The 23,886-nt window shown below is 43.4% G+C and overlaps 1 protein-coding gene and 1 long non-coding RNA gene across 5 annotated transcripts in view; one reads left to right on the top strand and one right to left on the bottom strand.

The window, feature by feature from the left end:
* RALY (RALY heterogeneous nuclear ribonucleoprotein) overlaps positions 1-23,886 on the top strand; it is a 376,843-nt gene that overhangs the window by 198,911 nt on the left and 154,046 nt on the right. The gene's annotated exons all lie outside the window — the stretch shown is intronic.
* Positions 1,217-3,706, bottom strand: LOC128324325 (uncharacterized). Its single transcript, XR_008306792.1, has 2 exons — positions 2,564-3,706; positions 1,217-1,516 (listed from the first exon to the last, which is right to left on the bottom strand). It is a non-coding gene; the product is annotated as an uncharacterized LOC128324325 (long non-coding RNA).

The raw sequence follows: 23,886 nt of genomic DNA, 5'->3' as shown, positions 1-23,886 counted from the left end.
TGTCTCCTCTTTCTTGACTGCTACAAAAACTTGTGCAAAGATATGGAAATTCAGACTTATCCACCATTGGGCTCCTCCTCTTTACTTTGTAGGCTGAATCCAGAGAGGGGCAATTACCAATATATTTGGAGCTGATTTGATAGGAGCCATTTATCAGCAAGAATGTTCATCTGCTCCTCAATGGGACCCAATTTTTAATTGTTAATTCCCTTGTACTGGGCCCTGCTGCCCCTTCACCTTCTTCAGAGAGGAGCAAGGTGGAGAACAAAGAGTGCACTGACACCAAGCTAGCAGCAACCCCCCCCCCCATTTGAGCATTTGTCTCTTTGAAACTTGTGGACTCCACAAAACTGGAAGAGTATTCTCACACACAGAGGTGATGCTCATGACCAGTGGAAAGCAGGCTAAGGGAGCTTAGTCCACGTTCCACAGACTGTAGGAACTACCAGGCTCACAGGCAAGCCCTGTTTCCCCAAAGTGGCAACACACAAGGAGAATCCTGTCGGGAGGATACAAGCAGCCTCCCAGGCTTGGGGGTCTCTCCAAGATGCCCTGCACACTCACGTGGGGCATCCTGGAACTTCCAGGGGCTGCACAGCCCCCAATCCCCACAGCCCCCGTCGGCTCCATGACAGAGCTGGAAGTTGTGTGGGTGGCTGATCCGTCTGCCCAGGGCTGCAGCCTTGATCGTCTGAGGGGAGAGTGGGCTAAGCCCACACTCCCCGCAGAACTCCTCCAACGGGCCACACTAATCGTGAGACTCACCCCCCAGTCTAACCCAGGCTAGGGCAGCCCAGCCTTGGTTAGGCTGCACGTATGAAGCGCTGGGAGGTCACTCCTGGAGCTGCCCCGTGCTAAGCCCCACTTTTTAACCCAGTGTTTAGCTGAGGTTATGCGAACCTGTGGTTTTCTTAACCACAGCTGGTGATCATCTGGGTGATCACCACCAGGCTAAACCACTTTCCCCCAGCACACCACATTTCCAGCAGTGAGCTGGGGAGCAGGCATGCCAAATGCAGTGGCTACTCTAACATGAAGAACTGCCATGCTTATGCCCTGGGGCACTCTGGGCATTGGGGAAGGGAAGTCCTCCCACTCTCAGCATCTCCCTCCACCACACCTCCACTCATGTGTGTGCACTCATGGTGCAGCAGAGAGGGGGAGGGACAACCTTGCCTCCCAAGGAAGGCAAAAAATGCAGAGACACAATGCAGGGTGAAGCAATACTCCACGTGTAATCACAAACTTCCACAGGCATCCATATCACAGCAGCAGAAAAATACAACAATGTGGGCTGATACGAACTCCACAGACTTAGAAATGTAGTTCTTAACAACAGTGTAAAATAGCTAATATGATGCTGGTGGTGCCGGTTTGCTGAAAGTCAATCCTCATAAATATGTGGTAATACACTCTGCACAGGAACCTTGAAGCTTTGCTCAGGATCCTTGAAACTTAACAGACTTCCTAGGCAATAGTCCATTTCAAAAACATCTTCATCAGAAGTACCAAGAGTCTATACATCAATAGACACAATAATGAAACACCAATTGTGCAAAGTACATAATGAAATTGTCTAATAAGAATACAGTCACACCAACGATATATCTGGAAAAGCCTTGACACTAGAAGCAACACCATAGTGCCTGCTGGAACATGCTATACTCCTTAATGAACAATACTTAACCTTGGAGTTAAATACTCTCCACATCAACCAATCAGTCACATGATAGGTGGAAATAATTAACCAGCTGCGCTGATCTTCATCCCCCCCCCCCGCTTTTAAAGGAAACAGGAGAAAACACAATTTACATTTGACCCATTTGGTATACATTTCTTGAACCTGTGCATGAAGTAAGATTCTTTTTGAAGGAGAATCCTATGTGTATCCAGTTTATCAAAGGACCTTGGTATAAATTGCACAAAAAACTTGAAATCATCAGGTGAGTGGGATTTTTCAACAAAATGTGGCACTAATGGGGCATTGTTCCAATATTCTATTCTTTTGCCTGGATCTGTGTTCGAGAACATGAGTCTTGATGACTCTTGTAATGCTCCCAATATACCACAAGTTACATGGACACTTTATTATTCAACTCCAACTTATTGATATCCCTCTCCACTACTTTCTGGAAAACCTGAACTGCAGGGTACTCTCCACTAGGTATAAACCTAGATTTGGGTTTAACTACATCAGGAACCCATGGAGATGAATCTCCAAAAAAACCTTCTTTGTGTCTGCCTCGAGGTCTCCTACCCCTGTGAAAAAAATAGGGCCCCCTAGACTGATTCTTGGATGCTCTATCCAAGCGTGGTCTCCCCTCCTGAATATAACTATCATCACCAGAAGTAGTGGCAGATTCCTCCGTGCCTGTACCCTCAGTATCTGTTTTACTAATAGGGTCCCTCCATCTAACCTTTTTTTTTTTAGGGGTACCTGCAGATGGGATCCAATTGTAAACATAACCCGATGCATAATCCTGACTATCTCTTTCAAATTTCCGATTTTTAGGTTCCTTAAGTCTCTCTTGAAACTGTGAAATTCACATCAAGATCCTTATACCTTTTCTCAAATGTATCGGGGCAACTGACTCCTTCAATTGAGTTTCACAAGTCTAGTCTGGCAGGCAGATTGGGATGTGGACTCCACGGGTCAGAGGGTTTATGCTTTCTGCTCGAAGTTGGGTGATTTCAGCTTGTTTGGTGTTCTGGGTAGGTCCCGGCAAGTCTCTTTGTTCAGGGTGCTGTCGGGTCACTGCGCGACTAGGGATAGGTTGCTCCTTCTTGGAAAATCGGGGGATGATTTGTGCCAGTTTTGTGGAGTTTCTGAAACTGTGGACCATCTTTTGTGGGATTGTATCCGTTTCAGCGACGACCATGTTGGTTTTCTTCTCTCTCTTCAATCCGCTGGTTTTAGTGGTAGGTCTATACGGGAGTTGTTTCTGGATCGACGAGGTTGGAAACTGGCAATCTCGCTCTTATGGAGTTTTCTCAAGTCGTCACGTTTATTTGAACGTTTGTAGATCTTTATTAGTTTAAACGCTTGAGCTCTTTATCGATCTTCCAGTAGGTGGCGTTAGTGGGACCATACGGTCCTGGTACGCCATTAACATCCACAGGAAGAAGAAGAAGAAGAAGTTTCACAAGTCACAATCTCCTTCTGAACAACCTCTACCTCCTTAAGAGCCTTTTGGATTATTAACAACATGAGATCAAATGAACACTTATTCAGTATGGCAATCCACCTGTGTTTAAATTCCTCATCATCCCCAAACATGGCTGGGGATTTTTGAATGCGTAATCCACATGGAATTTTGACTGGGCTGTAATCTTTAAGGCTGAAGGCATGAGATTGCAATTTAACAAGTTTCTTCTCCAGACTAAGTTAGTCAGGACTAACGGGGTGGCCCAAGGTACTGTGGCACCTGAGGCAATGCACCATATGCTGCCTTGCCCCACACCCTTGATTTGAAAGGCCAGCCTCCTTTCAAAACTGACCCTTGCATGGTGGGGCAAGGACAGGGAGAAGAGGAGGTTCCAAGAAGCCCCCTCTTCTCTTCTCGTGCTTTTTGCGAGCTTTGCGAGGAGTGCAAAGAGGGACCCTGCTTGCAAATTTGCGAGGGTCAGATTAGTCCCAAAGAGCTGCTTTAATGGCAGCCACAGGGTACATCTTACTGCCCTGCTGGTGCTCCAGCAGTCTGCTGCCCAAGGCAACTGCCCCACCCGTCTCATTAGGAAGGAGGCCACCCCGGATGACTAACTACCATTAAAACAAGCTAGTCAATGTCATGACTAACTTAAGCCCCATTCTTTGCCATTGGACTTAGTCATGATGAGCTTAGTCTGGATGAGTGTCTAATTTCTTCTTGTTGGCCACTGACTGGCATGAATTATGACCATGATGGTGACAGGAGTGTGCATTACTCCTCTGTTCTGAGAATGTATGTTCCACTTGTTCTCTTTAGCTGGCAACATGGGTGCCTAGAGACCGGGGTAGGTGTGACTAGAGCATTTCATGGGACATTTATCTGTTCTTCAATAGTCACACCAAAAATATTTATTATGAGCCAGAAAGAGCACTAAACTCCCTAGAGCATTTTACTGGAGCTTTCAGCATCTTATCTGAGTAAGCAGAATCTCTGCTAACCAAACAGATGCAAGGTCAGGTAGTAAGTGTGCTTACTAGCCTGGGAGTGTTGGAACAAAAGGCTCTTCTTTGCACTCCCAATAAATTGGTCCCCTCAGAGTTCTCCTTTGAAATTCTAATTAACACAGGGAAGAAAAAGATTCATTAGGCTTTGGGCTCATTAAAATACTCTGTCATTCACCTGGAGTTTATTCCTGGCACTTAATCAAAAGAAATTAAATTATCTTTCTAACTAACTTAATTTAGCACTGCCTGTGATGTATAGACCGGAAGGTATAAAATACCAAGTATGCAAATGGCAGGTATTGGTTACCTTCTATTTCTGTCTGTCTTGCCTGATTAACAAAACACCTTTCATGAATTTTGAAGCACTCCTCGCTCTAGAGTAATCATACTAATTTTATTTTTATTTATTATCTTGTTAAGAATTTGTTTTTCATTGGGTTTTTAAAGGGCCCTCTGCCCAGCAAAAGGGGGAAAATGCAATGGGATGAGAAAAATTGCAAAGCATTTTTTAATTTTAATTTTATTTTTAAGTTATAATGTCTTCAGAAAAAAGATATTTGATTTTACACCAGGCAGCTGTCAAAACAGGAAGTTCAAAAATCCATATTTGCTCGCAAGCACAGCTAGTGCACTAGATCCAAATCCCCTTCAGGAAAGCACTTAAGATATGGACTTATAGGATATATTACGGAAACTAATGGAAAGAACAGGCCAAGAGTTTAAGCACATCTTGTCCTTGTCCTTTATTTTATAAGTTTAAGAATATGATTTATCTGCATGGCTAAAGTTTTGTGGTCAATTTACATGAAATGTTGATTTGTCATTGCAACTGTGAGCTGCATTGAGAGACTGTGAGTTGTGAGATAATCTACCAGAAAGATGTCTGGTACTAGGGTTGTGTTTTGTTTTGTTTTCCTATTTCGTTTTTGGCCCGAATCCAAAACACCCCCATTTTGTTCTTTGTTCGAAATTGCAAAATCCAAATCCGAAACGTTTTGGATTTTTAAAAATGGCCCCAGGGAAAAACTAGTGGGTGGGGGTGGTAGGGCCCAATGGGTGGAAACTACCACCCAAATTTCAGAGGAATTGGGCAAAGGGCTGGTTTTGGTGAATTTTTGAGGTACAGGATTTTTCCCATAGGGAAGAATGGAGGTTTTAGCAAAAGTATCTTCATGTGGGGGGATAGGGGTGGCCCAGAGCAGATTAGGGTAGGTGGTAGTGCCCAGTGGGGGCAAGGAAGCTGCCAGAATTATTTCAAAGGAATTGGGCAGAGGGCTGATTTTTAAAGATGTCATGGAGTTTGCGTGTCTGTAAAGTTCTTCCCCATAGGGAATGATGGACCTCCATAATTCCTGCCCCATAACTGCACTTGGGGGGCACCAGGGTGGCCCAGAGCAAGTGGTGGTGTAGAGCACATAGGGTGCCAACCACCCCCATGGGTTGCTAACCCATGGGGTACTGGGTTCAGTTGTTTCTGAGATGTTTTGAGTGTTGATTCAGATTCTCTGGTAGCATATGAGAGTGGATTCATGGTTTGTCATTGAAAATCTCATATGCTACCAGAGAATATATTATTATTATTATTATTATTATTATTACATTTATATCCCGCTCTTCCTCCAAGGAGCCCAGAGCGGTGTACTACATACTTGAGTTTCTCTTTCACAACAACCCTGTGAAGTAGGCTAGGCTGAGAGAGAAGTGACTGGCCCAGAGTCACCCAGCTAGTTTCATGGCTGAATGGGGATTTGAATTCGGGTCTCCCCGCACCTCAGAAACAACAGAACCCAGCACCCCATGGGTTAGCAACCCATGGGGGTGGTTGGCACCCTATGTGCACTACACCAACACTCACTCCCGGCCACCCCAGTGCCCCCCAGGAGGAGTTATGGGTCTGTTGAAAGCTCCATTATTCCCTGGGGGGGCATTAAAGAAGCATAAACTTCCAACAATTTCTAAGAAATCAGCCCTTTGCCCTATTCCTTTGGCATCTGGGTTGTGGCAGGCACCCCTTGGGGCACTGCCACCCAACCCACTGCTTTGCCCCTCAGGCCCCCTTTCTGCCCTGAATCTGGCCCAAAGACCTGTCAACTTCAGAAATTCTTTAAAAAGAATTTCTTTTCCCAATTCCTTTGGAATCTGGGTGGCAGCAGGCACCCATTGGGGAACTACCACCTGAACCACTCTTCTGCCCCTAAAGCCCCCTTTCTGCCCCCAATCCACCCCAAATAACATCAACATCACACATCAACAACAGCAGAGCTTTGGAAAAAATCAGGCAGATTTCCAAAGGTCATGCACATCCACATCCCCCCCACCCGAAATGCAATTGATCTACACACAACAGTGTAAAACAACAACAATGAAATGCACACTGCCCCACTTGCCAATGAAGGTAAAATTTACCCTTAAATTTGCTGGAAAGGAATAAGGAGGCAATTGCCAGCAGATCAGCCCATGCTTTCACTGGCCAATCTGCGGGCTGGAAGGGCTGGAAATTCAAACAGATGTCAAAACTAAAAATGGAGACTGAAGGAGAAAGACTTTCTGCGATTGCAAAATGGAGTTCCAAAACAGCCGAAACAACAAAATGTTTTGTATCCGAAACAGGGACGTTTTGTTTTGGCTACAAAACAGCCAAAATGGCCTGTTGTGTGCACAAAACGTTTTGTATCCGAAACGAGACTCACATCCCTATCTGGTACAAGCCTCCCTATCAATTCCAGTGGGCTTGAGCAGGAGATCTCCCAAGGAGATTGTGCCCTATGTGATTACTAGGGCTGTGCATGCCATACTCAATATGCCCTCTGTCGGCTATTGTCGGAGGACGTCTGCAACGACAACAGGAAATCTCCAATATTTGGAACTGTCAGAAGGCACCCAGCTGCCATTGCCAAAATGTCTGGCAGATCTGCCCCCTTGCTGCCCTCCGCCTCCTTACCTTTTACGGGGCAGCGGAAAGGGTTCCACGTTGCTTGATCTTTGCTCAGAGGGAGCACACACACACACCCCTTCTGAGAGGCTTCAGCACACTCCTTAAACTGTCATTCTTGGGTTCTTTTAGTAGCACAAAAGCATGCTGGTATTTTTTCTGAGTCTGCAGCCATGGCTGAAGCCTTTTAAAAAAAACAAAACCCCAAACCCCCTCAATTTCCCAGAAGCACATGTGCCTTTCAAGGAAATGGGGGGAAAGCACAAGGACTCACACAAGCAATGCAGGTAATCCCAACGTTAATTAAATTACTAGTAGAAGTGGTCCATGTATACAGTCTGTAATTTATATTCAAACAGGCTTGTTCCACACCCGTGTATTCCCTGTTAGAATTACTACAATCCCCTTGTTATGTACTCTACAGTCAGCCATGAAGTTAAAGCTTCTGATTGCAATTTCCTGTTGCAGTGTAATACATACATCTGAGGAATGGTGCAATGTCAGGTCACGATATCTGGTTATTCAGATACTATGGGAAACTGTGGTTTGTTGAAAACTGTGATCAGAAGTTTTAGCTTGCCTCTGCTCACATGCATAGGAGGGAGAAACAGCAATAGGGAGTATGAACAAACCATGGTTGTAACATTTCAATGCACCTGATGTGAAGCTTGTATTAAAAGCCTATGGACATCATATCAAATTGCATTGCATTGTACTCTACGTCTTTCTGCTCCTCAACAAGCTCTGAGAAAAAGGAATGAGGAATCCTGTATCATCAGGATATAATACCGAGCAACCCCATGCAGAAGTTGTATTGTGAAAGATTCAGTCACATGAGCTGAATTGATCTTAAGCGAACAGAACTAGTTTTGTATTAGAACAGTGTGGATATATAAATAAGCACACACATCTGTATGCATAACAGTTTATCATAAAAATTCAGCCTTAACTGAAAATATGCCAGTGAGGCATTGATGGACACACTTCAATGGTGCAGGAAGTTATAAGGGAATAAAGCTTGAGGTGTTTTTGTTTTGTTTTGGGTTTTTTGGAAGTGAAATAAAATGGATGGATTGATTTGGCTTGCATGGCTTGATCTGCAGATTTGGAACCCCAAGAGTAAATATGGCCTTGCCAGGGAGTCCAGGACGCATGCAGCTTCTAGCCAAATGGATAACTGCTGTCATGAAGGCAGTCCACAGCCTGTATTGCTCTTGGCTAAAGCTTTGGAGTCTGACATTCTTTTCAGTCTGTCAGCTCCAGTTTTTAATCCCTCACTCAACAGTTTTTGATCTGTGCTTTTTCACCTTTCATGAGAATCAAAAGCTCAGTAAATATGAATAACACAGGCAAACAGGTGGTTGAGTAACAGGTGCTGAACATCCAGTTCTGGTGAGTGTCCCATTCCCTCCTCTCTGGCTCAAGCAGATGAGGCAGTAATGAGGAAGCTCAGGCTGGCTTTCAGCTTGTTTGGATTATTAGCGCAAATTCTAAAGGTGTGAAGGTACTGGGGTGTTTGGGGGTGGGGCAAATTTATCTTTTCTAATTGGAACTAGCAGGGATTCCAGTTGGTAGTGGGTGGGGCTTCAAGGTGAGTTTGACTTCACTTTTTGCTTCTGCAATCCATGATTCAGATGAGCAAATGCTTTCAATTGTAACAGTTCAAACTGCAAACCCCAACTGTGAGGGATTGCATTCCCCTTCCACCCCTCCCCCAGGAAAAGAGACAGGAGTGAAGTTGGGAGAAGCATGCAACTGTATTACTTGCATGGAAGCTTGCAAAGAATAGTGTACCCTGCCCCCCCCCCCCCGCTCTCAAGTTTAGAACTTTAGAATAGAGCAAACATTTTGAAATGTAAACAGTTCTTTGTAATACCATTTAGCTTGTAATTAGAAATGCAGAGATTGCATAACAGCTGGCAGAAAAAAACTTTTGATAAAACAAATTCCAGTGTGGTTTACACTACAGCCTAGTTCTGGGCAGGCTTACTCAGAAGTAAGCCCTGCACAAATCATGTGTGCTACCACTGAGCTGCAGCAACACCCAACCTATGGCCCCATTGAAGGATCTTGGTCTGGTTTTTCAAGAATCAAGGCAATTCTTACATTTCTATCAAATTCCCTGTTCCTGTTTTATTCAGTCTCTTTCTTGCCATTTCCTAGTTGCCTGAATGTGCTACAACAGAAGCCCTTTTTACATGTTATGTTCACTGTCTATATGGTCTGTGCACAGGGTACATGCATACACTGAAATCTGAATAGAAATACAATTATCACATGGTGTGTTCAGTGCATGTACAGAAGTACACTTTCAATCGGTACCTGTATTTGAGGGGCCTGTACCAGGTTCACGTTTAAAATGAATGTATATTAAAAATCCATACACACACACACACACACACACACACACACACACACACACACACACGGTACTGGCACCTGTATGCACATACAATATATAATGTCTGATTAAGGCTAAAGAATATTCCTCCTGTATATGGGTGTGTGCACCACGCATCATGCACTCCCCTAAAAGTGCAATTATCATCAATTATGCAAAGATTGTTATGCAAGCAGTTGCATGTAAGTTCTGCAAGCCAGGGGAATCACACACAAGGCCAGGGCTCTCATGCAATGACCTGGGTCTTTTACACACAGCAGGCTTTACCCCAAGTTTAAGGGGAGGCTTTACTATGAGCTCAAAGTTGTCCCCCAAAACCAACACAAATAATGGATTTTTTAAACCCCAGATATAAAATTGTGTGTGAACAGTTCCCTGATAACTCGCAGGGACTTCAGGGTAAATCTGGCCGATATGTGAATGCACACCCTCCATTTTGGAGGAGATGTGAGTTAAAGGGCTTTAAAAGCCCAGTGTGAAAAACTTTCTAGTGCGCACGCTGTTTTACTTTCTAGCACCTACTAAAGAAAAATACCCCCATCATCTGCTTAAAGTTAATCCCCCAGAGCTGTGTGGTGAGACTGGAAATTGGGTCAATAAATAGAAAGTGACACTTTTGAAAATGAAAATATATAAATCTTGTGTAATAACATTCTCTTCCCCCAAATCCTATCTGTGCCACAAAGCAGTACAGCTTCACTCAGTTTCATCAGTGCCTCTAAGCAGGATGGAAATCTTAAAGTTATAGGCGGGAACGTGACCTGCTAATCACATGAAACTGTTGCATTCAAATCAGGAAAAAAAACCTCTCCATGTTTATCCCAGCAAACCTGAGGGAAATGGGATATATGAGTTTAATTGCTACTGAGTGTTTCCTGACTAATAGAGAGCCAAAGGTCAAATAATTAGCCAGATTCTAATAGCTTGGTAGCTAGTAAATTGTCAGAATCCTAATAACACCTGCACACCAGCACAGGTTTAGTGACTGCTAAGTGGATGAAATAAAGGGAGTAAAATCAAACTTGTCAGGACCTTTTCCTGCTAGAAACACTGATAGTGAAAGCAGTCAAGTGATTAAAGTGTTTTTAGTTCATTAACTTTCTTACTGTTGACTGATTAATTGATTAATTACTTGATTAGAATAAATAGTGAGGTATTGGATTATGTACGGATGATATTTTTTAATGAAGGCCAAAACTACACACAGACAAATCACCTTTGGCTTGTACCAGCAATGTTTGCCCAATATGGAAGCCAATGCACAGTGTAGATACTATGCACTGTGTGTCCTCATGCATCACCATGTGCATGCAGTGTTTTTGCCACTTCCACAACTCTCTAGATGGAAATGGTGGCCTGTCATCAGATGTACTGTAATGGAAACCCTCGTATCTATTTTCCTATCTGGAGACCTGGTTCAGAGATGGTTTCCTCAAAGTTTGTTTGTTGGGAATGCTAAGCAATGGCTTGCATGTTTACTAGAGCTGTGCTGTGATATGCTCCCTCCTAATCCTTCAGCATATTCTGCAAGCTTCATGGGCATGTGTGATCTGTCTGGAGGTTATAGCCATTGGGCTTAGGTTTGCTGCACTGTCATTGGCATGAAATACTTATCAATCATGCTTTGTAATATATGTGATTAAGAGCTGGTCTTGTGGTAGCAAGCATGACTTGTCCCCATAGCTAAGCAGGGTCTGCCCTTCTTGCATCTGAATGGGAGACTTGATGTGTGAGCACTGCAAGATATTCCCCTCAGGGGATGAAGCCGCTCTGGGAAGAGCAGAAGGTTTCAAGTTCCCTCCCTGGCTTCTCCAAGATAGGGCTGAGAGAGACTCCTGCCTGCAACCTTGGAGAAGCCGCTGCCAGTCTGTGAAGACAATACTGGGCTAGATGGACCAATGGTCTGACTCAGTATATGGCAGCTTCCTATGTTCCTAATGGTCTGATATGATCCCACAAATTAATCAAAAAATGCACTAATCATTATTTACTGCTGCATTAATCATCACCAGTACTGGCTTTTGTTTGCACCGGAGACTGACAAAAATAAGACTGCTTCCTCATGCTGGCCCCACCCCAGACAGAACAGACCTACCCCCTTCCCTCACTAGTCCTGCCTTGCCCTGCTTCACCCCTGCCTCCCAAGCCTGGACGCCACTCTCTCCTCTTTGCAGAGCAGGCTGCCACACACTTGATAGGAGACTGCCTGGGCTCAGCATGCTGCCTCCCTCGTAGGTTGGCAGCAGCTGACCCAGTGGGGAGAATCCCAGCGCAGCTGCATGGGCTCTTGTAGGTAAGCCAGTGGCTGGAGCAGCAGAGGGCTCCCTGCTGCACAGACAGCCTGCCCTGAGGTGTAGCTATGTGCAGAGGGCAGTGGGTGGTATGGGACTAGCAAAGGGATGAGGTTATGTCGGCCTCCTGATGGTGCTGGGACTGGGAGTGCGAGGCAGTGAGGGTGCATTCTGCCACACCCAAAAGGGCTCCCCAAAGGCACACCCAGGGTGATTGCCTCAGTTCACGCCATGCGGGAGTCGCCTTGGTCATCATAATCAGAAGCTGGTGTCAGTGGCCACTCAGAGTCCAAAAGTCAGTCAAGCCCTTTTAAAAATCTTAATTCTTACCTCTGTTTAATCTCAGAAGAGTTATTAATTGAGATAGGTCTAACAGATGTCATTGGGCACAGACCTAGGGGCCCAGGTCCATGGGCCCACTCTCCTCTAGGGTCCCATGATTTTCCCTAAGGAAAAAGAGGACCCCTTTTGAATTTCTGGAATGGCTTGGCCTAGAGTTCTGAAATTTGGCACAGAGGTGAGACAAGTTAACAGGACTCTATGTATTGATTTTGAAGTGGCTTGGTTAATCTATTGATTATTTATTTATTTATTATTAAATTTTAAAAAACTTCCAAAAAGTCCTATAAGTGGCTTGTTTAATGGCATAAAATTATAAAAACTTCTGGAATTGACCCCCCACACACACACACCCTTGGACCATCATTCCACCCCCACATGTAATAATTAGCCCATTGCCTTCATTAAAAGGATAAATGTCACCTACCCACCCCTTTTCAACCTCCTGTTATATTTCTGGAATGGCTTGGCCTAGTGTTCTGAAATTGGGCTCAAGTGTAGGACATGTTAGCAGGATTCTGTGCATTGGTTTTGAAATGGATCAGTCAATCTGATTATTTATTTTTTAATTTTTAAAAAACTCAAAAAAAAGTCATGTGGCTTGTTTCATGGCAGAAAATTACAAAAATTTCTAGAACTGAAGTCCCCCTTGGACCATCATTCCACCCTCATGTGAAAGAATCTGCCCTTTGTCTTGAGGCATGCCCCGCCCACTTTGCACAACCCTTTACATTTGCAGAATGACTGGACTTACGAGTTCTGAAATTGAGCACACATGTAACACAAGATGGTAGACAAGATTTCCTCCCAAGGAAATCAGACAATCCTGTGATTTTTAATTATTTTTCCCTACTGTAGTAAAGCTGCCAAAAAGTGTTATCTCTATCCATAGAGTACTTCACACCTAGTGAAAGTGGAACTGTTACATTTGAATAAACAAACAACCTTTAAAAAAACAAAAACAAATGCACTGTACTCAAGTTGGTTTTTGATTCAAAAGGTCTGCATGAGAACTGTGAAGCAAGTAACTTGTATTATGGTTTCAATTTGTTTTCCTTATAAATGCACTATATGTCAAAGTTAGTTTTGTGTTAGAACTATGGTGCAAGGGGGATGTGTTGTGTCCCATTTAGTTTGCAGATGATCAAGAAGCTGTGTGAATCCATTGGGCTTGTGTAGTCTGTCTGTCTGTCTGTCTGTCTGTCTGTCTGTTTGTTTGTTTGTTTGTTTGTTTTCTGGACCAGAACTGTGGATTTTTGGTGAAATGTACATATATGAAGAGGATGCTTATTTTTCAGGGGTGGGGGCATAAGCTCATTAGGTCCAGAGTCCAAAATTACCTAGCTGGACCACTGAAGACTAATTCAGTATCAATTCAAGCATGGCAGCTTTCCAATATTTCCATGCAGAAAACAACATGCATTGAATAGATTGTCATGTGTAACTATTGCTCACATGTCTATTTTTTCTGGATGTACACATGCAGAGAAGATGTGATTGTCACTTTTAAGCCATGACACATTGTGAATAAATTCCTGTTCCATCATCTACCCATGTTTATCTATTATTTTCTACACTGAAGAGTTTTCCATGTAGGAAATGGGTTCTATTTGAAGTGGCCCTATATTTAAGTAGGATGTCCATTAAGCAACTCTGCTGTCATTATGCCTGATATGCAGAGGTAGGCAGCGTTCAGTGTTCACCATTAGCAATTAGTAACCTGACAGTGACAAAGTATACAAAATGGCTAGAACACTCTGATTGATGAAATATGTAGTATCTAGCACTACAGGGCAAGTAAAACCCAGTTAGACGGAAAGTGATGATAGGCCGTTCTTTTCCAGCATAGAAACACCAGCCTTTATTGTTTCATCTATAAACTGAAGGTATATGTCTTCAGGAGTCTGGGCATAACTGTACATCCCATACACTGTTGAAGCAAAAGAGGTACACACAACCCCTGGTACTTGCAAACTCCACCACCACTACCAGCTCAGAGATGAGCTGCCTGAGCTCTGAAGAGCAAGTAAACAACATGTATTGCTCAGTAGGAATGCAGATCCAAGAACAATTAAATGAGTTTATAATGAGGTTAGCAGCAGAAAGCATTTTGGCGACCAAGCTGTGCTTTCCAAACTGATGATAGTGATGGATGAAAAGAAGATTATTGTCTCCTCATCAAAGTGATTGGAAGGTAGTTTTTTCCTGGGCCTAAATGTTCACATCAGGTTTGTGTGAGGAATGATCTGTGAAGAGTCATTTATATCCAGGCAATCTTAACTGGCACACTGTTTAATTCTTATTTCTTTTATGGATGATTTTCTTCGGCTACATTTTTCTTTGTAAAGAAGCAGTGACACAGAGAACGATCTGCTATATCTGCAGCTCAAGCATAGCAGAACTACATAAGCATCCAATCCAGTGTAACTCACACATTGTTGTTATGTTTATAAGGAATTAGATCATTGGTTCATTTCATCTAGTATTGTGTACTGGAGCAGATCTCCAGGGTTTCAGATGGAGGTGCCATGCAGCACAAGCTACCTATGCAGATTCTGGGGATGGAACCTGAGTCCTTATACATGCAGTGCATATGCTAGATTACTGAGCTTTATTTTGCTTGTCCACTTTATAGTGCTGGACCACTGAGTTTTATTTGCCTTGGGCCCAATTTGCACAAACAAGCAATGTTGGGTTGCTCATTTGAAATCTAACCAGTGCAGGCTACTAGTGTGCAATACAGGCTAATTCTTATGTGTAGACTACAGATTCAGCAATATCTTTCCCTGCCATCGCCAACCATTTTGGCAGTTTATGATGTTATTAAGAAAGAAGTTGGAAGGGTCCACGTCTCAGTGGCAGAGAACCTGGTTTGCATGCAGATGCTCCCGGGTTCAATCCAGCAGGGCTGGAAATGACCCCAGTCTAAAGCTCTGGAGAGCCCCTTCCATTCGATATAAATGAGTAAGTATTTCTTTCTTTTGGCCTTTGACCGGCAAAAGTCAGTATACATGATACTGCGCTAGATGGACCAATGGTCTGACTGAGGATAAGGCAGCTTCATGTATTCATATAGATCTGCATTGCTAGCCACTGCACATGAATAGCTTGTTACATCCAGCAACCTCAGTAATGTCGCATTTAAAGTTTTCCCCATACAGTATTCCCTGGAACAGGGATTCCCAGATGTTATTGACTACAAATCCTACCATTCCCAGCTGCAATGGCCTTTGGCTGGGGATTATGAAAGTTGTAGTCAACAACATACAGAAGTCCTGTTACAGGAAAAACTGCCCCCATGTCACTCCTTCCTTATCAGCCCCCCTTTATGCATGCATAGATGTGCATGCGCGTGCACACACATACCCTTTGTGGTATGAGAGCCCCATGATCTCAGTCCACTAGAGTGTGTGTGTGTGTGTGTGTGTGTGTGTGTGTGTGTGTGTGTGTGTGAATAAGCACTGCATTGGTGGGGCTACTTGCACACCCTCGCTCTCAGTGGGGTGCTTGTCCAGTGGAAAAATCCCTAAAAGGGAAAAGGTCTGCTTGGCCTTGCCTGTGTAGTTGTTTAAGCAGCATGGGATCAGCGAATGGGGGATTTGGCTCTCACGCTGCTGAGCATTTATGAAGGGGGCCAGAAGCTTCAGTCTATTTCCCCACAAACTTTAAAAGTTATTTTTACTTGAAGAACCAGATCAATAATACCAGCAGATAGCGGTATGTTTTTCTACTGTGAGAAACCCATTTTAGTAATTTTGGAATTCCTGGGAGTTCTTCTGCCAACGAATTTATTTGCAAAGGGAAAGATACATGAATTCATTGTTCAAATATATATTCTGTATGAGTGGAATGGAGGACCACAAAACACACTACATTAATAGCATGTCTAACCCTGGCGTGTTTTTTTCATTGATAAGCAGCACCTGCTGGGTGTGTGTGTGTGGGGTGGGGGGTGATGGGTTGCAAAGGCAGGAGGGGGCTTTGTCTAACTCTCTAATGCTACAACTTGTTTACATGGCTCCATTTAAGTCAATGATCACAATTTGATAATTTATGTTTATTATTACATGTCCCCTCTCCTTCATTCAAAGGAACTCAGAACTTCATCCTTTGGATGAAGGACCCTGAGCTCCTGTCTCATATTTACCTTTACAGCAACTCTATGAGGTAGGCTATACTGAGATAGAGTGATTGGTCCAAAATCACCCAGTGATCTTCACAGATGGTCAGGGATTTGAACTTGGGTCTCTCCATTCCTAGTCTGCCACACTAAGTACCACAGCACACTGGCTCTCAATTCTAAATCTTTATATTTCCTCCAGTTTTGTGGCTGAGTTAAGATTCTATACACTTCCTTGTACCTTGCTTTTACCTTCTCTCTTATGGTATACTCTTCTCTGTTGCCATGGTTTCAACACTAGATAACCAGCGTGCTGGAAGCACAGGAGTTTCTCCAAAGGGGAACAAAAGATTAAATCTGGAGAGCATTTCCTGCAATTAATAATAGCATCTGAAAATTGTGGGGTGAATATCCTGCATATTTTGTTTGTAAATACAGTGAAAACAGCGTCACTTAAATATACACTTCACTGCTCATCCCCATCCTGGTTGCCCATTTCCCTTTAATGTTTGGTAGTTTGCTAACTCCTTGAGATTTTGGCAGTTGTAAAACTGTAAAGGCAGGCTTCAGACATTTCTGCATGTCTGTAGGGAACAAATTTGTGTGCATGAGTGGATCATGAACACCAGGCCCTGAAGATACTGTAAGACTTTAGCAGTCTCTGTCCTGTACTGTATAAGTGCTGTCCAAGGTACTGATGAAGCACAATACACTTCCTTCACATCAAGTTTGTTAGTGTGCAATGGTGTGTACTGTTTTAAGAAGTGGACATTGTAAACTATAGCTTAGATAGCAAATTTCATAGTTATAAAAAGTTAAAAGCTAGGAACAGTTTCCCAAGATACTAACTATAATATAATAAGCATATAATATCTGAAATATATATAGTAGCCTTATAGGTTCGTTCTCCCAGGTAGGGCAGCACTAGCTGCCTGGGCCTAATCTGGTCCCAATCTTGGCACTCCTCAACTGGGTAGCCCCGGGCTGTGTACCTGGGCTAAAAGTGAGATAGGAGGGCGTGCACATGCCCTCCTACCCCACTGCCTGGTTGTGTGGGCACACGGGCCGCCAGCAGCTCTGTTCAGGCTGCCAGCAGCAGTCACGACCATAGAGGCTGGGGAAAGGAGCGACTCAGCCTCAGGGATTCCAGTAATCCACTGCAATGCTTGCACTGTGCATTGACGGATACCTGGAGTCCAGGTGTCCTTCCCATCGCCTCTAGATCAGCACACTGCTCATCACAGTGTTGATTGTGTGGGTGAGTGGGTGGCACCCGAAGCAGGAAGGATCATGTGGGGGGAAGGATAGTAGGATCCTGCCTCCCCCCCACCAACCCACCCCAATTCCAAGCAAATGGTTGTGTGAACAATCTTTATAGAGTTTATAAATTTATTCAGTCATTGACCAGCAAACAACAATCTATATGTACAGATGATCTTTCCTTTAGACCCTGGCAAGAGTCAGGCTTCAGGCGGTTGGGTTGTGGGAACATGGGGGTGAAGGGGCATGACTGTCAGTCCAAATGGACCAGAAGCAGGTTTTAGGTTCAAAACAAGCAGGGCTTAAGAAGTCCAGTGCAGCAAGCAGGGAACGGGAGCATCCACACACATACACAACCCCACACATAAGCATCCTCAGATTGAGGCTTAGGCTCTAAGGCTAGGGCTTTATGTCTATTGGATGCATCTGTCTGAATGTTCAGGCAAGATGGTGCTGCAGCATGTATGGAGCTGCATTGCAGTATGGAGCAGTATGGAGCTGAGTCTGCTGGACTTGAAAAGGGAACAGCACTGGCAGTGTAGTAGGTAAAGCACCAGATCTGACTGTTAAGAACCTCAGTTGAGAGTACTCTGGCATTCCCAGTGATACCCATCTCTCTGTTTTTCACTCTGTCTGAGCACAGGCGACCAGGCAGTGCCTTCCTGGACAAACCCATACCCTTCAGTGTCCAAGAGCACTGCTCATTGCAGGGGTTCTCAAACTTGGATCCTCAGACGTTGCTGGACTACAGCTCCCAGCATCCCCAACCACAATAGCCTTTGGCTTATTGTACCATATAAAGCCAGGAACCCCTGGCTCATTGTATTGTGAAGTTAGCATGTTTTTGCTGCTATTTTTAATAAACCAGTAAAGAAACAAAAAAGGCTATTTATTTCCCTGAATATGTAGCCATAGGATAAAAATAAACACTGAAGGGTTCATTTACCTCAGAGGAAGGAAATATGGCAGGTAGAGCAGCCCCTTACAAGTCCATCTTGGTGTTTTTAGGGAAAAGAATGAATGTTGTAATGTGGAACCTATTGATTTCCCATAAAAGGGTTTTAATCAAACACCCAGGCACCCCAAGGGGGACAAAACTCTGCTACAACACCAAATTGCACTTCATATACCATCTATTTTTCAAACTGTGTATAAATGAGCCTGCCCACTGGATATATGAGCATTCCAGGGCATCATACATCACTGAAAATAAGAAAACTGAGGTATCTCTGTGGAAAAAGGAGCATAGCAATAGCCCAACTTAATATGTGGGGTGTAAATTACAGAAAAGAGAGACTGGAGGTGGCGTGGGAGGTTCTTTATATTTGCAGAAGTTGCAATTCAAGTAAAACATCATCATACAGATCCATATGCATTTCTAGCTCCCTTGTTGGCTTTTTTGCTTGTCTTCTAGCACTTTTAAAGAGATTTCTGCATCATGCTCTCCACCCTCTGATCGGGAGCACAGAGGGGAGTTCCCAAAAAGAGCCAAAATACTATTTGAAAAAAGAAAGAAAGAAAATATTATTTGTGGTCTGATCTGTTGGGGAGATACTCAGATAGTAATGCTAGTAAGAACCCATGCAATTTCCTCCAAACCAGTTTGCTCCAATGTAGGTAGTCCAGTTTATGTACCTTGTTCTTTATCAAGGTAGGAGGGGGGAAAGAGCTGCCCTACCTTGGTGTTTTGAATGTATGAGTCCATTTGCTGTTTCCAGGACTTGATCCTCAGAGGACCCAGCTTCTGATTCCTTCAGTGAAGACTGAGGTTGCCATGACTGTCTGGGTGCGGGTATGCAGACCCAAACAGAGATTCTGTTCATCTTTTGAAAACAGGGTAGGAGTTCTTCCCCCCCCCCCCAAAAAAAATCTCCAGATGATCATGTGACATGTCTTAGTGTCTCCCATGATACTCATGTTGACAAGAAGGTAAAGTATGGTCTAGACACTGCTAATGTCAGACAGATTCAAAGCTGGTTGAACAACTGTAATTAACAATTAAGGGCTCCACATTAGTCTGGAGGGTGGTATCAAATAGAGAGCACATGGCTCTGCCCTGGGTACTGAGCTTTTCAAGACAATCTTGTAGACTTGATCCATGATTCTAGACTTGCTTTAACTACAACAGTCTTGTAGAGTTCTCTGCTGCTGACACTACAACAGTGTGAGCCCTTTCTCATGATCAGTGAGAAAGGGCTCCAAACCGCAGGGGCAGAAGACTTAAAATGCTTACCTCCCTGGTAGATGATCGAGGGCTCCTTCCTGGATTGCCCGCCCAGACAATTGCTGGCTACTGCCAGCAGCATGGAGAGTCAGGGACTGAGAAGCATCTTCCCAGCCCCCGGAACTCCTATAATGCCCCATGTGAGAGTGTGATGCATTATAGGGATCTTCTCGGCACTGGCCGGGAGGCTACTCTTGTGTAGGTGCTGTGTGGCACCTGTGCCCAAGCACTAAGGTCAGTTTAAGGGTGCCCTCCTGCCTAAAAACTGGGCTAAACAGCAGGCTCCCTAAGTGTGTTTGCTGCTGTGCCACCACCAGGAGCCATGCAGCTCCTGGCACTTCACACATGCTGGCAAAACCAGGCTGGGCTTCCTTAGCCTGCTTTTCCTTATGTGTGTAAATAGCCCCTATCTGTCAGATGGGAGATGAAATAAATTTAATTTAATTTAATTGTTGAATTTCTATACCTCCTTTCATTAAAAACAACCCCAAGGCGGTTTACAAAAGTCAAAAACATACAATAAAAATGACAATTAAAATATTAAGCTAAAAATATAAAACAAATCTAATTTAAAAACTATAAAATACAAGCATAAAAACTATAAATGAGTAAAAACACATAGAAGCAGCATAGAAATTGTCATATAAAAGCCTGGGTAAAAAGCCAAGATTTAAGAAGCTTTCTGAAAACTGTGATGGAGTCTGAGGAGCGAATAGCCACTGGGAGAGCATTCCAAAGTCTGGGGGCAACAACAGGCCCTGTCCCGAGTGCATGACAGACGAGCCTCCTTCATTGTAGGCACCCGGAGCAGAGCCCCCTCAGATGACCTTGTCAAGTGGGCAGCAACCCTTGGGAGCAGGCAGTCCCTCAGATACCCCAGGCCCAAACCGTTAAGGGCTTTAAAGGTCAAAACCAGCACCTTGAATTGGACCCGGAAACGAACTGGCAGCCAGTGCAGCTCTTTCAGGATGGGTGTGATGTGCTCCCACCAGGCAGCTCTGGACAAAACCCTAGCTGCCGTGTTTTGCACTAGCTGCAGTTTCCGGATATTCTTCAAGGGCAGCCCCACGTAGAGCACGTTACAGTAATCCAGCTGTGACGTGACTAAGGCATGGGTAACCATGGCCAGATCTGCCGTCTCGAGAAAGGGACGCAGCTGGCGCACTAGCCAAAGCCGTGCAAAGTAGAGTTATGTAGCTTCCCTCCCTCACCTTTGTTAAAATTCCTGGGATAGAATTTATGCCTACACAAGGAAACCATGGCTATTCTAAGGTTATGTGGCTCCAAAGCCTGCAGAGCCCTCCTGAAAGCCCTCTTTTAGGGCTGAATCTTAGAGTTAATGGATTGTCTCACTGCAAGAAAGGCAGGAGCCTACCTTTGTTCCTATGAGACTAGGAGGCTATTCTCATGAGCACAGGAAACCAGGCTAAGAGAGCCCAGCACGGTTTCTGGTGTGCATGTGAACCACCAGGAGCCATGTGGCTGCTGGCAGTAAGCCCGCTTAACTTCCCCCTTTAAACAAGGTTAGCGGAGCGAGCACTCCACTAACTCCATTTTTGTGATCGTGAGTTGCCACAGCCTGGCTCTCCACCACAGTGACTCACGAGGAGCCTCCTAATGTCGGGGGGAACTCCCCAGAATGCCCTGCACACTCACACAAGGCATTCTGGGACTTCTGGGGGCCAGGAGGCCCCTGATCCCTGCTGTCCCAACCGGCTCAGTAATCGTGTGGGCGGCCGATCCAGCCACCCAGGGCAGGCTCTCTGTGGGGACAACGCAGAACCCTCTCTGGCTTTCCACAATGCTCGTGTGGAGATCCTTTATGTCAGCAAAGTAGCTCATAAGATTATGCCATTCCACCGTTACTATCTACAAAACACGGCTTGCAAGTTACAATAACCAGGATTCATATGGGGAGGATCCCATTGGTTGTGTCAAGTTAATTTCATTTCAAGGTCTGCATTATGAGGCTGAAGTTCAATATCACCTTCAGCATCCTGTACAAAATAAATATTATAACAATGCATGTTTACTAGAGCCAGGACAAATAGAATTTTTCTAGTGTGCAAATCAAATTTGTTTGTTTTCTTTGATGAATACTCAACATCAAATGTGTACCCTGGAGAATATTTGAACAACAGTTGACGTGGTTTAATTTGGCTTCAAATTTGATTAGTTTGAGTTCTGTGTTTTAAATGGAACAAATCAAACGATTCAAAGGAAGTTTGATTTGCTCCCTTAAAATCAAATTAATTAAAGCATGTGAAGCTGAATAACTGAATCCTGTATATCTGGATAAAACTCTGAATCCATTGAAATAAATTGGAGTTTTCATTAATTCCAACAGATTTTAAGGTGCTTAACATGTCTGAATTTCTGAAACCCTATAATCTGTTCAAGTTAACGAGACCTGGCATTGAATTTGATGGAGTCTCTGGTATGGAATATATAGGTGAAAGCCTACATAATTTAAGCAGATTCATTAAATGTACTCTGATATTGCAGAAAATTCAAGTTTCTTTCTACTCAACTCAGTGCAAATCTATTAGAGCAAGTGGAGCTGCAACCATTTAAATGACCTATGAATTGTGTCTGTTGCTTTCAGAGGAATGGGTGGGATGTGCTAACAACATGCAGAAGCTGCTTGTAAATTCCTAGTCAAAGGTATTGATGGCAGCCATCCAGACAATCAGTGTGTGATCATTCAACAACACATATAAATAGTACAGGCAGATGGTCAACATGGGAATCCACCAGACATCATTTCTACTGAGAGGCAGAAGGAAAATCAGAACTTAATTGCAGGCAGCAAATGGTGATTTTTTTTTTTTAATTAAAAGGACTCTAGCAACTTCAGAACAGATGGTTCAGTTCCTTTATATCAAGACTAGAAACCGAAGTTTATTTAAAATCTGGTGAAGTGTGAGGGAAAAGTTGGGCTTCCCCCCATAAGCATTTGGCCAGTGAAGGAGAAGGAAAATAACTCTTTCCTTTTAAAGATCCAGATTCTCCACTGACTCCACTGATTCTCCACTGGTTGGTTTTCATTAAATGTAAGGCCACATGAAACCTCTCGGAGAAATTCCACAAGTCTTGCACATACTTCTTTGGTTTCCCTTAAAATTCCTCTGATGAGAGAGAAGACTTCAAATTTGCATTTAAATTTCACTTTAGGTGAAATCTGGTACAACTCGAGGATGGACTAAACACATTTGACAAATATCATTAGTCTTACTGTACTCTTTATTTTCTTCAGATGCTACACTGTTAAGGAAAACACATATTTTAAAATTTATTTTAGTTAGAAAGTACATTTATAACCCAAACTGGTTTATACAAAAGTGAATATACCATTTATTTAAATTCTTGATTTACAAACCATTTTAGCTGGCAACTCAAATCCAAATTTTATCAATTCAGCATTCAATTGGTACTTTTTAAAATATCACAGGGTCAAAGAAAGACTTTAACCCAGCAACATTCAGGAATGTTTTTTCAACCACCCTATATTTAGTAGGTATGAGTAATTTGTTACTCTCATAGTATTGGTTCCAAATACTTAGACCACTATTAAATGGTGGTAGCTGTGTATGCATTGCTCTAGTTACATCCCTGTGAATAAGATGACAACCTAGCCTCTTTTGTGGGATGTAATCTGCAATTATTTTTTTAAAGAAGGCAATGCATGGATTACATATATTAATTAAATTCTGGAGTAGCTGCATAAGTCTGTCAACACAAATGCAACAAGAGTCTTGTAGCGGCTTTAAGACTAACAGAAAGCATACACTTTTATGGGGTGTATTACACCTCATTAGATTTATGGGATTGAGCAGTCCACAAAAGCTTATCCCACAATAAATCTGTAAGTCTTTAAGGTATCAAAACACTTCCTTTTCTTTTCTTTTCTTTTCTTTATCAATTAAAGGGTTCTGATTATGCATGAAACACTGCATGAGACATTGTGCAGTTTCAGCTCAAGACAGATTTGTTGTATATGCAATGGCTTCTAGAGCATTCATCGTCCAACCCAAATAATTGCTGTGGGATAGCAATGCTACATGTTAGCATTACTTCCTAGATTAAGACCACCACTAATGCATCTGACTGTTTATTGTTCCATGCAATGCAATTATCAAAACTTAACTGGGAGCACATGTTTAGGA

The sequence above is a fragment of the Hemicordylus capensis genome, chromosome 4 (assembly GCF_027244095.1).
Source record: "Hemicordylus capensis ecotype Gifberg chromosome 4, rHemCap1.1.pri, whole genome shotgun sequence".
Classification (NCBI taxonomy): Eukaryota; Metazoa; Chordata; class Lepidosauria; order Squamata; family Cordylidae; genus Hemicordylus; species Hemicordylus capensis.
Note: the sequence above shows the minus strand (reverse complement) of the source record. Positions and strands in the feature narration are given on the sequence as shown.